Source organism: Somniosus microcephalus, chromosome 10, assembly GCF_052327205.1.
Source record: "Somniosus microcephalus isolate GS21.2 chromosome 10, FLI_Smic_1.0, whole genome shotgun sequence".
Classification (NCBI taxonomy): Eukaryota; Metazoa; Chordata; class Chondrichthyes; order Squaliformes; family Somniosidae; genus Somniosus; species Somniosus microcephalus.
This window is the reverse complement of record NC_140996.1, coordinates 54,075,742-54,090,780: the sequence shown is the minus strand read 5'-3', so window position 1 is coordinate 54,090,780 and position 15,039 is coordinate 54,075,742.

Here is a 15,039-nt window from a genome sequence, read left to right as displayed (position 1 = left end):
CTTACCAGTCTGTAATTCCCCGTTTTCTCTCTACCACCTTTTTTGAATAGTAGGGTAACATTAACTACCCTCCAATCCATGGGTACTGTTCCAGATTCCATTGAATGTTGGAAGATGATCAGCAATGCATCTACTATTTCTAGGGCCACTTCCTTAAGTACCCTAGAATGTAGATTATCAGGTCCTGGGGATTTATTGGCCTTCAATCCCATCAATTTCCTTAACACCATTTCCCTACAAATACTGATTTCTTTCAGTTCCTCCCTTTCATCAGACCCTATGCTCCCTGACATCTCTGGGAGGTTATTTGTGTCCTCCTTTGTGAAGACAAAACCAAAATATATATTTAATTGGTCTGCCATTTCCTTTTTCCCCATTATAAATTCCCCTGATTCCGACTGCAAGGGACCTACGCTTGACTTCAGCAATCTTTTTCTCTTCACATATCTATAAAAGCTTTTACAGTCAGTTTTTATGTTCCCTGAAAGCTTACTCTCATATTCTATTTTCCCTTTCTTAGTTGATCCCTTTGTCCTCCTTTATTGAATCCTATATTGCTCCCAATCCTCAGATTTACTGCTTTTTCTGGCCAATTTGAATGTCCTCTCCTTGGATGTTATGCTATCCGTTATTTCCCTTGTTAGCCATGGTTGAGTCACCTTTTTTGTTTTATTTTTATGCCAAACTGGGATGAACAAATTCTGTAGTTCATCCATGCGGTCTTTGAATGTTTGCCATTGCCTATCCACCGTCAACTTTTGGAGTGACATTCCCCAATCAATCCTACCCAAAGCACGCCTCAGACCATCATAGTTTCCTTTATTTAAATTCAGGACCCTAGTCTCTGAGTCAACAACTTCATTCTCCATCTTAATGAAGAATTCTATCATATTATGATCGCTCCAACCCAAGGGGCCTCGTACAACAAGATTGTTAATTAATCATTTCTCATTACATAATACCCAGTCTAAGATGGCCTGATCCCTGGTTGGTTCCTCGACATATTGGTCCAGGAAACCATCCCGTAAACACTCCAGGAATTCCTCCTCCACAATATTGTTACTAATTTGCTTAGCCCAATTTATATGTACATTTAAGTCACCCATGATGACTGCTGAGCCCTTATTGCACACTTCTCTAATTTCCCTTTTAATGCCATCCCCAACCTCCGCATTACTGTTTGGAGGTCTATATACCACTCCCACTAAAGTTTTCTGCCCCTTGGTTTTCAGTTCTACCCATACAGGTTCTACATCATCAGAGCTAATATCCTTCCTTACAATTGTGTTAATCCCTTCTTTAACCAGCAATGCTACCCCACCTCCCTTTCCTTTTTGCCTATCTTTCCTGAATATTGAATACCCCTGGATGTTGAGATCTCAGCCTTGGCCACCCTGGAGCCATGTTTCCGTAATCCCAATCAAATCATAATCATTTACCTCTATTTGCGCAGCTAATTCATCCACCTTATTACGAATGCTCCTCGCATTAAGTCACAAAGCCTTCAGGCTTATTTTTTTAATGCTCTTAGACCTATTAGAATTATTATTTACTGTGGCCATGTTTGATTTAAACTGTTGATTTCTCTGACTGCCACTTCTATTTTTCTCCTGCCTATCTTTTTCTTTTATCCTTTTCTCCCTTATCTCTGTCCCTCTGCTCAGGTTCCCAACCCCCTGCCATTTTAGTTTAAACCCTCCCCCAGAGCACTAGCAAACACTCCCCCTAGGACATCGGTCCCGGCCCTGCCCAGGTGCAAACCGTCCGGTTTGAACTGGTCCCACCTCCCCCAGAACCGGTTCCAATGTCCCAGGAATTTGAATCCCTCCCCCTCACACCATTCCTCTCCCCGCTTGCACTGAGTGCTTCCCCAACGGAGGTATCTGCCAGCAGCATGGAACCATTTATTTTCTTTCACCATGGCCCTCAGATTCAGATGAGGAGCAGCCACGGCAGCAGCAGAACCAGGCAGCTCAGTAGCAACAGCAGCAGGAGCACCAACCTCCTGCTCACCCACCTGATGCTGCACAGGGCCGAAGGCGCCAGCGCATGGAAGCACGTCACCCTCTCAGGGTTTACAGACAGAGGATGAGCTACCTCAACATGAGTGAGCAGCAGTTTTAAAGGAGGCTGAGACTTTCACAACAGGTTGTTGGAGACATCTGCGCACTGCTGCACCAACACCTGGAGCTGAGAGGAGCGGGTGGACACCCCTTACCAGTGGCTGTCAAAGTCACCACCGCACTGAACTTTTTTGCCTCAGGCTCCTTCCAGGGATCATCAGCAGACATCAGTGAAATCTCCCAGTCGGCTGCCCACAGTTGCATCGTGCAGGTTACTGATGCCCTTTTCGCAAAGGTGCACAAATACATAGAAACATAGAAACATAGAAGATAGGAGCAGGAGTAGGCCATTCGGCCCCTCGAGCCTGCTCCGCCATTCAATGCGTTCATGGCTGATCATCCAAATTCAGTACCCGTGTAGGATTCGCAAAATTGGACTTTGTATTAATAAGGGTCAAATGGCAGAAGAGACCATGGCCTAGAAATTGGGTTGGGGCGCCAAAGTGGCGCAAAAGTCGCCTGAGCGCAGGATTTAGTGCAGCGTTCGAGGCTTCAGCGATCGTCAGATATTCAGTTTCACTGCCCCTCGAGGGACACAGGGCGAGGCTCGAGGCGCTCCGCGCCCCTCTTAGGGTGCTGAAACTGAATATTGCTGCGCAACGTGCCACAGCGCCACACGCTGCGGCACGGCATGCTGCGGTACTTCAGGCCTTCCTCCCATTGTTAAGGGGGAGGTGCCTGCAACAGCGCGATCCCCGCTCGCGAGTGCCGGTAAATGAGCCCGGCACCAAGGAGAAGTGCCGGGCTCTCGGGAATCAACCGGCAATGCCGCGGGGGGCGGGGTTAGGAGGCCGGGGACGGAGGTGCTGTCAGGCGGCCGCCGAAAAAGGCGGCTGCCCCGCACCTCCATCTTAACTTGTGCCGCTGTCTGCACAGTAAGGCCCCGTGAACTGGGCGCGGGTAGCGAACGGCGCAACTGCGCCGTTCACTACCAAATATCGCGAATGGGGCGCTGTGCACACCGATGACGTCATCGGTGGCGGCGCAGCGCAAAAAGCAAACGCCACCATTATCGCCCCAACTCAATATCGCGGGAGGCGCAGCCAGTGGCAATACAGCCACTGCCTGCCTCTTTAGGCGCTAACAAGTGGCGCTACTCACCCAATTTCTCCCCCCATGATTTTAAAGACTGTTTTAAAAGAAGCCCAGAAAAAGGGGCATACAAAATGGCCACCATACCATGTGACCGGCTTACTGGGACACTTTAAAATGGTTCCTGTGAATCCTCAGACAGCTTTGTGGATTCAACCCACAGTAAGTTCTGGAAGCCGTTTCTGAGAGATCGAAACCAGACCCACACATATACATATGGATTAGATGCAGATCCAGTCAAGATCGGCCTGGAGACAGAGGCCATCTAAATGTTGACCCAGACAAAAGGGGACAATTTCATATTCATGAGAACAGCACCAAGGAATAGATAACCAGATCAGCAGGACATTAAAACCAATGAAGGTCATTCCAGACCAGAGATGGGCCTTTACCGGCCATCTAAAATATTTTAAAACATAATAACTACCCCGCTGTGCTCCCAGCCCGCCAAAGTTAAACAAAGACTAACCTGATTTTGGGCGGGAAGTGGAAGCTTCTGGGGAAAAATATAACTGAAGGAGTTGGAGTTGTACGAGACGCACTCAGGCAGACACACACTCTGAGAGAGACACACGACCGAGTGGCAGTGGGTGAAGAGGATTCGCTTCGGGAGAAGATCAGCAAACTCCTCTCCACAACTGGAGGAGGAAGAAAAATTAAGCCAACATCAAGAGGGCCGTTCAAAGCTGGCGTCCCGCCCCGGGGAAAAACATCGGGAGATCATCGACCCTCCCCGGGCCGTTGCCGAAACGAGAGGCCATCGACCCAACTTGGGAGAAGAAACAAAAAAAATAAAACCCCGAGAGAAGAAACCTTCCAGCCACTCCGGCTCGGGAAGAGATGAAAATTAAGCTGAAGGAACCTATATGAAGACCAGCCCAAGGCTCCTCTGACCGGGGTCGAGCCGACGATCCCCGACCCCGCCGACAGCCAGAACCAGCCGGTGCCCAGCCGCCCCCGACCCCCTACCTCAGGAGAGAGGTGTGGCGCAGCTCGCTGGGGTTCCACGATTCACGTGGAGATGGAACGCCTGAAAGGCTCAAACGCAGACTGGTTCAAAACCTTGCACTTCCTAGTTGGATTGGTGAGCATGTTTCTGGCCCTTCACAATCAGATCTAGATAGGTTTACGGGGGGTGGATTTAAAGGTATAATTAACATGAGTTGTTATCCCTCGATGTTCCATGTGTTTCCTTATTTCATGATGATTTTTGTAGAGTATAAAATGCCTGTATTTGCCTTAGTTAGTATTGTGTCGTTATGATTTGTTTGTGTTTTTCCCTCCCATGTACTCTCTTATCTGCTTGCATTTGATTTATTTTTCCATTTGCATTCAAATTTCATTTCGTTTTCATCAAACTTGGTCAACAAGAGTTTTACTGCATTGTAGTTCCTGCCCCAAAGTCCAGAGTATAGAATCTAAAGAGAGAGTGGGTCGAACCACTCAAGGTTTTACTGTGCAAGAGAGAGAGGCCTCTGGAGAGAGAAACCTCTGTGATCTAAAACCCCTTACAGAAAATGGCGACCGCGGCAGAACTCTGGCAGCAGGATTGCAATGTAATAGATACAAGTTTGAATGGTCGAAATGCAATGGATGGGAGGATAGCGGATTATGTCTTTGGCAAGGTAAACCTCACTAAACAGTGGATTTCCGATCTCTTACTTGATGGGCGTCCGGTGGACGCAGCCATCAGGTGGACAGAGAGCAAAGAGCATAAGAAGTCAGTGGAGAAGGCAGTGTGGCTGATGTGTTACAAGAAGCAGGTCCAGATCTTGGACCGGGTCGTTGCAGCACAGGCAACCAGGATCACATCCCAGGCAGCAGAGATAGAGGGAAAGGCCATGGGTGGGGAAAAACTCATCACAGCGCTTCAAGCGCTGAATCAGGAATGCCAAGTGGTAGCTAGGCAACATCGGGCTAGGATAGAGTACCTGGAGTGTCAGGTTACTGAGGCAAAGATCAATGAAATGAGGATCCGGGAGAAAAACGCCCGCCTCGCACAACAGCTAAGAGCGCAGGAGGAGAGAGTAGTGGAGGTTAAGGCAGCTTACAAGCTAGCCCTCAAGCACGGGTTTGAGAGCATGGACCACGGCCCCTGCCAAAAGACCATAGAGGACCTAAGAACGACCCTGGTTAAGGCAAAAGGCATGGTGTGTCTCGCCAGCCCGAAAGCCAGTCACATGGACTTTTTAAATGAATCAAAACAGCCGATTCCAGCTGAAGTAGTTGTGGTACCAGCCACCGAGCCGTCAGCACCGCCGAGCTATAGTGAGACCTGGCCGGAAAAACAGGGGGTGGAGAAAGAGGTGGTAGCCAAGGTGGAATATGAGGAAGAACCACTGGTAGCAAAGCCGGGACCGGCACCAATGTGTCCCGCTCGGCACCAGAGGTTCGGTCCCAACGCTGCCGATGGTGGTATCGGACCCCACCAGAACCAGCTCATGGTGCCCTACGCTGGCCCCCAATTAAGGTCCGTGGTGAGCCACCTCGTACAACTCACAGTAAAGGGGGATCCCTCGCTTCATTTCAGGGAGATAGAGGAAACAGCAGCCATTAATGACTGTGATGATCAGGAACAGGTGAAATTGTTGCTTTTCTCCCTGGATTGCACAATCCTTCAGTGCCTCTCAGAGGATAGTAAGAGGGGACGGAAAGGGTATGCGGATCTCAGGGAGGAAGTTTTAGAAGTAATGGGAGTGGACGACGGTAGTCAGTTCGACCGTGTGGAAGGGACCGTGCAGCTATCTGGAGAACCCCCCCGGGATTTCGCAGAAAGGCTGTGGCCAGTGTATCGACACAGCTGTCCGGGCATGCCTGAATGGGTTGCCATGAGCGACGAACAGCAGGTTCATTGGCTACGTTGCTTGGTTACCAACAGTTTGCCGCAGATACGGGCCCCAGCCAGATCTTGGTTTGATCCCCAAGGTCCCGGTGTCACGGAGGAGACGGTGCTCCGTCAGGAGGGGAATCGTCCTGTCCAAGCCAAGCTCAATTGCTACGGGTGCGGGAAGGATGGACATTGGTGCAAGGACTGTAGAAATCCGTGGAAGGATAATAAAGGGAAATTTCCCGCAGCCCAAGCCCAAGCCCAGACCGCCGCCCCAGCACCAGCCCAAACCCAAGCCGTAGCTCCTGCCCCAGCAAAAGGAGCTGGTGCAATTATGGATCCCACTGCGATTGAATCAATCATAGAGACAATGCGGTCTCTGATGATTTCACAAGGGAAAATAGCCGTCACCACTGGTCTTGTCGCCCCCGAGACTCCGACCGTTGTACCCAAGTGACTAGATTCGGCGCAGCCCGTCTACCTGTGTGTGCTGCGATATGATGTATGGAGATGACCCCTCGTGGAGATGGAGGTGGAGGAGGTGAAGGGAACCTATCTGTTGGATACGGGAGCATCGTGCACCGTAATCCACGCAGATAACCCCACCGCCTTGCCTCTGTCCACCGGGGTCCGATACCTTCTGTTGGGCTTCACGGGCGAAGAACAGGCTGGCGAACATTCCCTTCCCCTCTCCATTCGTTTAGGACCACTCCGCACCACGTGGAAGTGTACCCTAATGAAGTGGGAGGTGGGAGGTGGAACGGGAGTCCTGGGTTCTGATTTCTTGGTGGCCCACGGGATCCATGTGGACCTGAGAAATCATTGTCTCTGGGGAGCGGGTACGAGTGTGAAGGAGATAGAGAGTGTTAAGGAAAACCCTACGAAGGCGCGGGTTGGCCAGCGAGAAGTAAAATTCTTGGGTCTAACATTATGCGCTGGCGAGAGAACTGTAGACCAGGAGGATGGGCCAGAATCGGTGCAAAATCCGCCGGTCTACGCTACTCGCACAGTGGAGGTTGCAACGATCAATAACATGTCATTCTATAGTGGACACTAGGTGGAGCCGTAGAGCTGCATATAGCTGTATGTATAAGACTACACTACCCAGCTGTATGTATATTAAGACTACATTACCCATGAGGCACTAGGCTACCCACAAGGCAACAGTCAAGATGGAAGCCTGTACAGATATTGTAGCTAGTCCACATGTGCTCAATAAAGTAACTAGCAAATCTAGCTGTGTTCATAATAAGAATGTCTATTTATTAATGAACATAAGATGGTACCAGGGTGGTGAAGATCTGCTGAAAATTGTGAAAAGCGACATGGAGAATTTGAAGCCACCAGAGCGTTTGAAACTCACAGGAAAAATCGACTACAATTGGCAGACTTTTAAACAGCAATTTGAACTCTACATTGCAGCCATCGGATTCGGTACAAAGGCAGACGCAAGAAAGATAGCGTTGCTGCTCACGGTTGCAGGCCCACAGGCGATAGAGGTATTTAATACATTTGCATTTAATCCAGCGGAGAACAGAGAAAAATTAGAAGATGTGCTAAAAAAATTTGATGCACATTGCTGTCCCAAAAAGAATGAGACGTATGAAAGATACATCTTCCGTTCTCAGACACAGCAACAAAATGAGTCTTTTGATAGCTTTATAACTGATCTGAAACTGAAAGAACAGACATGTAATTTCTCTGAGCTCAAATCATCCATGATTCGTGACCAGATTGTGTTTGGTATTCATGATAAAAAAGTCAGGGAACGTCTGTTGAAAGAAACCGAACGAAATTTGGAAAATGCGGTGAAAATATGCCAAGCCAGCGAGCTAGCTCGAAAGCACGTGAAGACTTTCAGTGAAATCAATAATGATGCGATTGTAATGAGTGATAATGCTGCTGTCGGTGCTGTGTCCTATAAGGGGAAGAAACATGGGCAGAACAGAAATGAAAAGCAATCGGAGGATGAAATTTTTAATTGTAAACGCTGTGGTTACAAACACCAGTTAAGACAATGCCCAGCGTTTGGAAAAATGTGCACAAAGTGTAATGGAAAGAATCACTTTGCCAAACAATGCTTTTCAAAAGTACAAACTAAGAAAGGGCAACGAGTTAATGTAATTGAGGACACTGATTTAAGTGAGACATTTTTTGTAGGAATGGTGTCATGTGTCAATATCAAAAAGGATACAGAAAATGTGCAGCCCTCAGAAATGGACAATGCTGAACATAAAGTTAATGCAGTAAAAGAGGACCAATGGATGATCCCACTGCAGGTAAATGGAGCATTAGTTCCCTTGAAACTAGACACTGGGGCAAAAGCAAACTTAATCAGTATGAGTGACATTAACAATATGAAAGAAAAGCCCAAAACACAGAAAAAGTCAGTACTACTGAAGGACTATAATGGACAGAAAATTGATAGCTTAGGTGTATGCAGACTTAAAGTGACAGTCAAAGACAAAGTGCATCGTCTCATGTTTTCTGTTGTGGCTGAAAGACTTGATTCGATACTAGGTGACAAAGCTTGTGAGGACTTAGAACTGGTCAAAAGAGTCTACCGTATAAACTGTGCCATAAGCAGACCAGATAACTCAGGTGATGAAGCAGAGAGTCCATCAAGGATGAAAAGGCCAAAGGGTATCCATGTCTTCAAAAAGCCTAGTTTCTCCAAGAAGAAAGAAAAAGACTTTAAGTTCAAAGAGAAGCCAAAGGAAGAAAAGCACAAAGAGGAAAAACACAAGGAGAAAAAGTCCAAAGATATAACCGCAGCAGATGTTTTTAAGCAGTGGAAAGAGAAAAAGAAAAAGAAGAAGCCTGCACCAGAGCAGGAAACAGTTCCAGTGGATACTCCTTCTTCCCTCAGGCCAATCTTTGGTGTTCCATTAGCCGAGGCTGCTGAGAGGACTATGCTGTATGATGGGTTCCAGCTGCCAGCAGTTTTTCGAGAGTGCATTGACTACATTGAGAGTTATGGCATGAAGAGTGAAGGAAACACTGAAACCCTCTCCAACCAATGATCGCAAGGAGACCTCGATCTATACAAGAGCAGATTGATGACAATGCCGCAACTGCATCTTGTCATTCACCGCCTTAACAATCTCATGACGACACATCAGACTTACCCGTGTTGAGAAGATCCACACGTGAAGTAAAAGAGCCTGATAGACTTAATCTTTGAGTACAATGTAAAGCTTTGAAAATGTGTTGACTGTTTTGAAAATGTTTCTGTTTCTAGAGCACTAACAAAAGTGTTACTGATATTATCTTTATTGTTTTCTTGAAAGTTGATTGATATTGATTTTGTTAAACGTCAAAGAAAGGGGGATGTAACGATCAATAACATGTCATTCTATAGTGGACACTAGGTGGAGCCGTAGAGCTGTATATAGCTGTATGTATAAGACTACACTACCCAGCTGTATATATATTAAGACTACATCACCCATGAGGCACTAGGCTACCCACAAGGCAACAGTCAAGATGGAAGCCTCTACAGATACTGTAGCTAGTCCACATGTGCTCAATAAAGTATCTAGCAAAAGCTAGCTGTGTTCATAATAAGAATGTCTATTTATTAATGAACATAACAGAGGTGTCCCGACGCAACGTGGTTTCACAGGAAGTGGTGCAAACTGTTTAAACCGGGTGCAAGAGCATCAGCAACCGAAGCCAGGTCTCAGGGTAAAGATCCTCAGCCTGAGGCGCGCGATGAGTCACAGACCACACATGCTGGCGTTGTAGCCTGCTTGGAAGGAGAAGCTGTCCCACCCACCTGGGGGGAGCTGTCCCCGATGGGCTGGGACACGGACGAGGAGGGGCCCGAACAACAAGGTCCCGCCCTCGACACGATTCTGGAGGAGGTGGAGTCGGAGGACGGAGGTCCCGCCCTCGACTCAAGCGTGGGGGAGGTAGAAATTTGGGGCAGAGATTCTCCACCTGTAGGGACAGGTGAGGAAGAGCCGTCTGCCACAGGCCCAATTCCCGAAGGGGCAGAGCCTGAGGGGAGGGAGCCGAAGCCCACAGTCGTGGAAGAGCCACGGGCTGTGAGAGCTAAAGTCCCACCCGAAGGTCCACTCGCTAAGAGAGCCACGCCCAAAGTACCTTTTCGCAGGTCGACTCGTATGCCTCAGCCAGTAAAACCTTGGCCCGAGTCCCCCGCTCCCAGTAAACGCCGACCTGAGAAATCCTTGACAAAACGCAGTCCCTGATTAACAGCAAAAGGCTGCGGGGTACCCAAGCCACAGGTCACTGCAGCCCCGCCACAGGGAGCGGCGAGCTGCAGTCCAATCAGGGATTAGGCAAGCCGCCCGGGGACGGGCGGCACTGTACATAAGTTAAGTTTAAGTTTAAGTTTAAGGTGTGTAAATGTTAAGGTGATTAGATTTAGGTAGTTTTGAAATCTGCCCAGTGTGTGTGTAGTTTTGGATCGAGGTCGAACGACCCGATCATGCCGTCACATAAGCCAGAATCTCTCGGGAGCCTGGCTATATTGTGTGATTTGTTGCAGGAACCAGGAGAAAGATGAGAGGGATCCTCGTCGCGTTCGTGACGATCGGGTGGAGCTGGGCCTATCGGGGCCGCACTAAGGACTCCACCATATATGGGTGCTCTGGAGACAGAGGCCCCATCGTGACTGATGGAACCAGCCCACGGGACGCTGAAGAGACTGCTGTCTACTTCCTTGAAGGAAGGTGGCCAGGCTGGCTGGGGTCGAACTCCACTGAATACTCCAGCCAGACGGGGTTCGCATACAGAGAAACGTCTCTGATGTGCCCCAGGGTGCGGATCATTGCACCCAGGATCAACGTCACCGTGGGAAAGAAGATTTGCTTGAACTGTCAAGGACATGTACCTTTGTATCGTTGGTGGTGGCTGTGCAAGTTGAGCAGCACCATGAAGAACTCTACTGTGGAATGGGAGAGATTGGGTAACAACACCTATCGGACGATTACGGGAACTCATGGGGGGTTGAGTGTCTGTTGGGACAAATGCTGGGAACCAGATGAGGGGATCTACATCTGTATGTGGGGTTCAGAACGCACTTGCCCCACAGGCGTCTCCATCTTTTTCCAAAGACAGTGGCAGGATGCTGGGCAAGGAATGAGGTGGGATGTCAGCACACGGGCGTGCGGAGTCCCATACTCTCAGATCCCAGTAAACGCCACTGAGCTCATCACCCGACCCCGCAAGCCCCTGCCCACAGTTCCAGTAGCTAAAGCCCTCAAGGAAGGGTGCCCCACCACGACAAAGGGACCCGGGAACGGATTGGTATTGGTACCCACAGGGCAGGTACTGTACCAAGGGGTCCACTACGCAGTGGCTTCGGTGATTTTAAATCTCACCGAGGTACGATTGCCAGAGTGGTGCCCCAGGGAAGTGGAGCAATTATACCAGGTCCTGTTAACAAACATGTTTAAACAGTTTTACGAATTCGACTTTGCCGATGTCGACGGAGCCGAATTGTACACCACACCACATGAGGTCTTGGACAGAATAGGGAGACAAAGAAGGGGTGCAGTAAATGATATTTTCACAGCTTTTAATACAGGAACTTCCGTCATCAACACACTGGATGATGTGGAGCTGCAGACCCAGATCAATGGTTTGAAAACACAGTTAAGAAAGATACTGACTGACGAGAATAAGGTAGTGGGTTCTGAGTTACATGAGGACCAGGCCATAACACTGCACTTAAAAGAGATAATAGCTGAGCTGGAGAAACACGCCAGAACGGTAAATGCCCTCATTAGGGAGGATCGGAATGTGTCCGATCAGGCGGCGCAGAACGAAGCTTGTGTGCTATACGGGGCATGGTTACTGGGCGAAGGCCACAGCAATCTGGAGGATTTAAAGCAAGGTTTAGTCCCCTCCTGGATCAGCAACAAGCACCTCGCAGCCCTCCACCCTTTTGAGAATGTATTGAGTCCGTGCCAGCTCAGACTAGCTTCAGAGGCCTAACCAGTCCCAGTGGACGGTCTAATCACACCATTATGGGTATAGTGGTAAGAATGCCGGTGATGGGAAAGACAGCTAAACCCGCCCCGGTATAAAGGGTGGAGAAAATTGGAGTCATTCAGGGGGGTGCGCACATTCGCTACACAGGGGTCCCACCTTATGTCATTCGATGGGAGCATGCAATGACGGGTACTGACCTCTCGGGGTGCCTGAGCCGGGGAGCACACATCATCCTGTGTCCCCAGCACTTGAATGCCCATTCAAAACCACAGTGCGGGTTCAGAACCGCTGGCGCGCAGCCTATAAATTGCACCATGGAAGCAATGGCACAAGGCCATGTGCCCCCGCAGGTGGCATATATAGGAGGTGGGACATACTGTGTCAGCACTGCAGCGCCCCCTTACCAGCATGGACAGCACAGTTGGTGTCCGGTTAGTGACAGCAGCTTCTGTTTCAAGCCCAGGGCAGAAGTTCAAGTGGCCCAAGAGCAAATTGTCCCCATTCCTGAACCTTCCACTGTTCACATCACTGTAAAAGAGAATTTCACCGATCTGGAGTGATTCATTGCACATTTTGGCTATATCATTCCCCCTATCCCTGAACACCTCGCCAAGATATTAAAAGCCGTTTTTGTTTCACAGAAACACTTCTACACACTGGAGCAGGAGACTTTAGAGATAGGGGCAGACATATTGGATATAGTGACCCCACCGTGATGGGACCTGTTCACTAATATAGAAGTCCCTTCTTGGATTAGGATAGCCTCCCACATTCTTGTAGTGTGCCAGGTTATCATTGTAGTTTATTTACTGTTTGTACACTGAAAAAAGGTCAAAGATTCGCAAAAGTATGAGAATAGAGGGGAATGGAGGGAGCATTATGTGCGGGTAGAAGAAGAGACACCCGTTTAGATTTTGCTGCTTTGTATAAAGTTAAAGTTTTCCCTCCTTCCTCTGTATTATTTTGATATGTATTCATGTGCATTGTGATTTTTGTGTGTATTTTATTTTATTATTGAAGTCTTACTAGACGTGATGTTATTATTAGAATTTAATGTGTATGCACTAGGTGATGTAGGGGTATAAGGCCCTCCCTCCACGCCTGGAAGTAAGTTGTTAGATTTTTAACTCCAAGGTATTGCCATCTATAGATGCTTAATGTACACTAGATTTTTTCTGAAATGGGAAATGCATGTGTCGTGGGGTCATAGATAGGTAAATACTGGGGATGGTTAGATTGTGGAAAGTCAGAAAATTTTGCTCACCCAGAATTATGATACTTCAAGCAAGTTACAGTATCATCAGGGGGGAGTATAGGATTCACAAAATTGGACTTTGTATTAATAAGGGTCAAATGGCAGAAGAGACCATGATTTTAAAGACTGTTTTAAAAGAAGCCCAGAAAAAGTGGCATACAAAATGGCCGCCATACCATGTGACCGGCTTACTGGGACACTTTAAAATGGTTCCTGCGAATCCTCAGACAGCTTTGTGGATTCAACCCACAGTAAGTTCTGGAAGCCGTTTCTGAGAGAAAGAAACCAGACCCACACATATACACGATAGCAAAATACTGCAGATGTTGGAAATCCGAAATAACAACAGAAAATGCTGGAAAAACTCAGCAAGTCAGGCAACATCCGTGGAGAGAAATTTGAGTTGACGTTTCGGGTTTGACCCTTCTTCAAAACTGGAGAGAAAAGGAACTAGATCGAAGGCAGGGCTGCGATCGGACAAAAGAATAAAAGAACCAAAAGAAGTAAAAGAGATTAGAAGCTAGACGAGATGGTAATAGGCTGTGATTGGGTGTAAAGTGTACTAGCAGGGCAAAAGATAGCTGCCAGGTGTGAGAGAGAAACAAAAGGAAAGGGGGGGGGGGAAAAGGAAAGGAGTGGAAAAATATAAGTGAAAATGAAATAGGGGCCGAGGTTATGATCTGAAATTGGAACAGCACCTCATCTTCCGATTAGGCAGTCTGCAGCCTTCCGGTCTCAATATCGAGTTCAACAATTTCAGATCATAACCTCGGCCCCTATTTCATTTTCACTTATATTTTTCCACTCCTTTCCTTTCCCCCCCCCCCCCCCTTTCCTTTTGTTTCTCTCTCACACCTGGCAGCTATCTTTTGCCCTGCTAGTACACTTTACACCCAATCACAGCCTATTACCATCTCGTCTAGCTTCTAATCTCTTTTACTTCTTTTGGTTCTTTTATTCTTTTGTCCGATCGCAGCCCTGCCTTCGATCTAGTTCCTTTTCTCTCCAGTTTTGAAGAAGGGTCAAACCCGAAACGTCAACTCAAATTTCTCTCCACGGATGTTGCCTGACTTGCTGAGTTTTTCCAGCATTTTCTGTTGTTATTTCCCACACATATACATATGGATTAGATGCAGATCCAGTCAAGATCGGCCTGGAGACAGAGGCCATCTAAATGTTGACCCAGACAAAAGGGGACAATTTCAAATTCATGAGAACAGCACCAAGGACTAGATAACAAGACCAGCAGGACATTTAAAACAATGAAGGTCATTCCAGACCAGAGATGTGCCTTTACCGGCCATCTAAAACATTTTAAAACATAATAACAACCCCGCTGTGCTCCCAGCCCGCCAAAAGTTAAACAAAGACTAACCTGATTTTGGGCAGGAAGTGGAAGCTTCTGCGGAAAAAGTATAACTGAAGGAGTTGGAGTTGTACGAGACGCACTCAGGCAGACACACACTCGGAGAGAGACACACGACCGAGTGGCAGTGGGTGAAGAGGAGTCAATTCGGGAGAAGATCAGCAAACTCCTCGCCACCACCGGAGGAGGAAGAAGAACTAAGCCAACATCAAGAGGGCCATTCGAAGCCGGCGTCCCGCCCCGGGGAAAAACATCAGGAGATCATCCACCATCCCCAGGCCGTTGCCGAAATAAGAGGCCATCGACCCAACTTGGGAGAAGAAACAAAAAAAATAAAACCCCGAGAGAAGAAACCTTCCAGCCACTCCTGCTCGGGAAGAGATGAAAAGTAAGCTGAAGGAACCTATATGAAGAC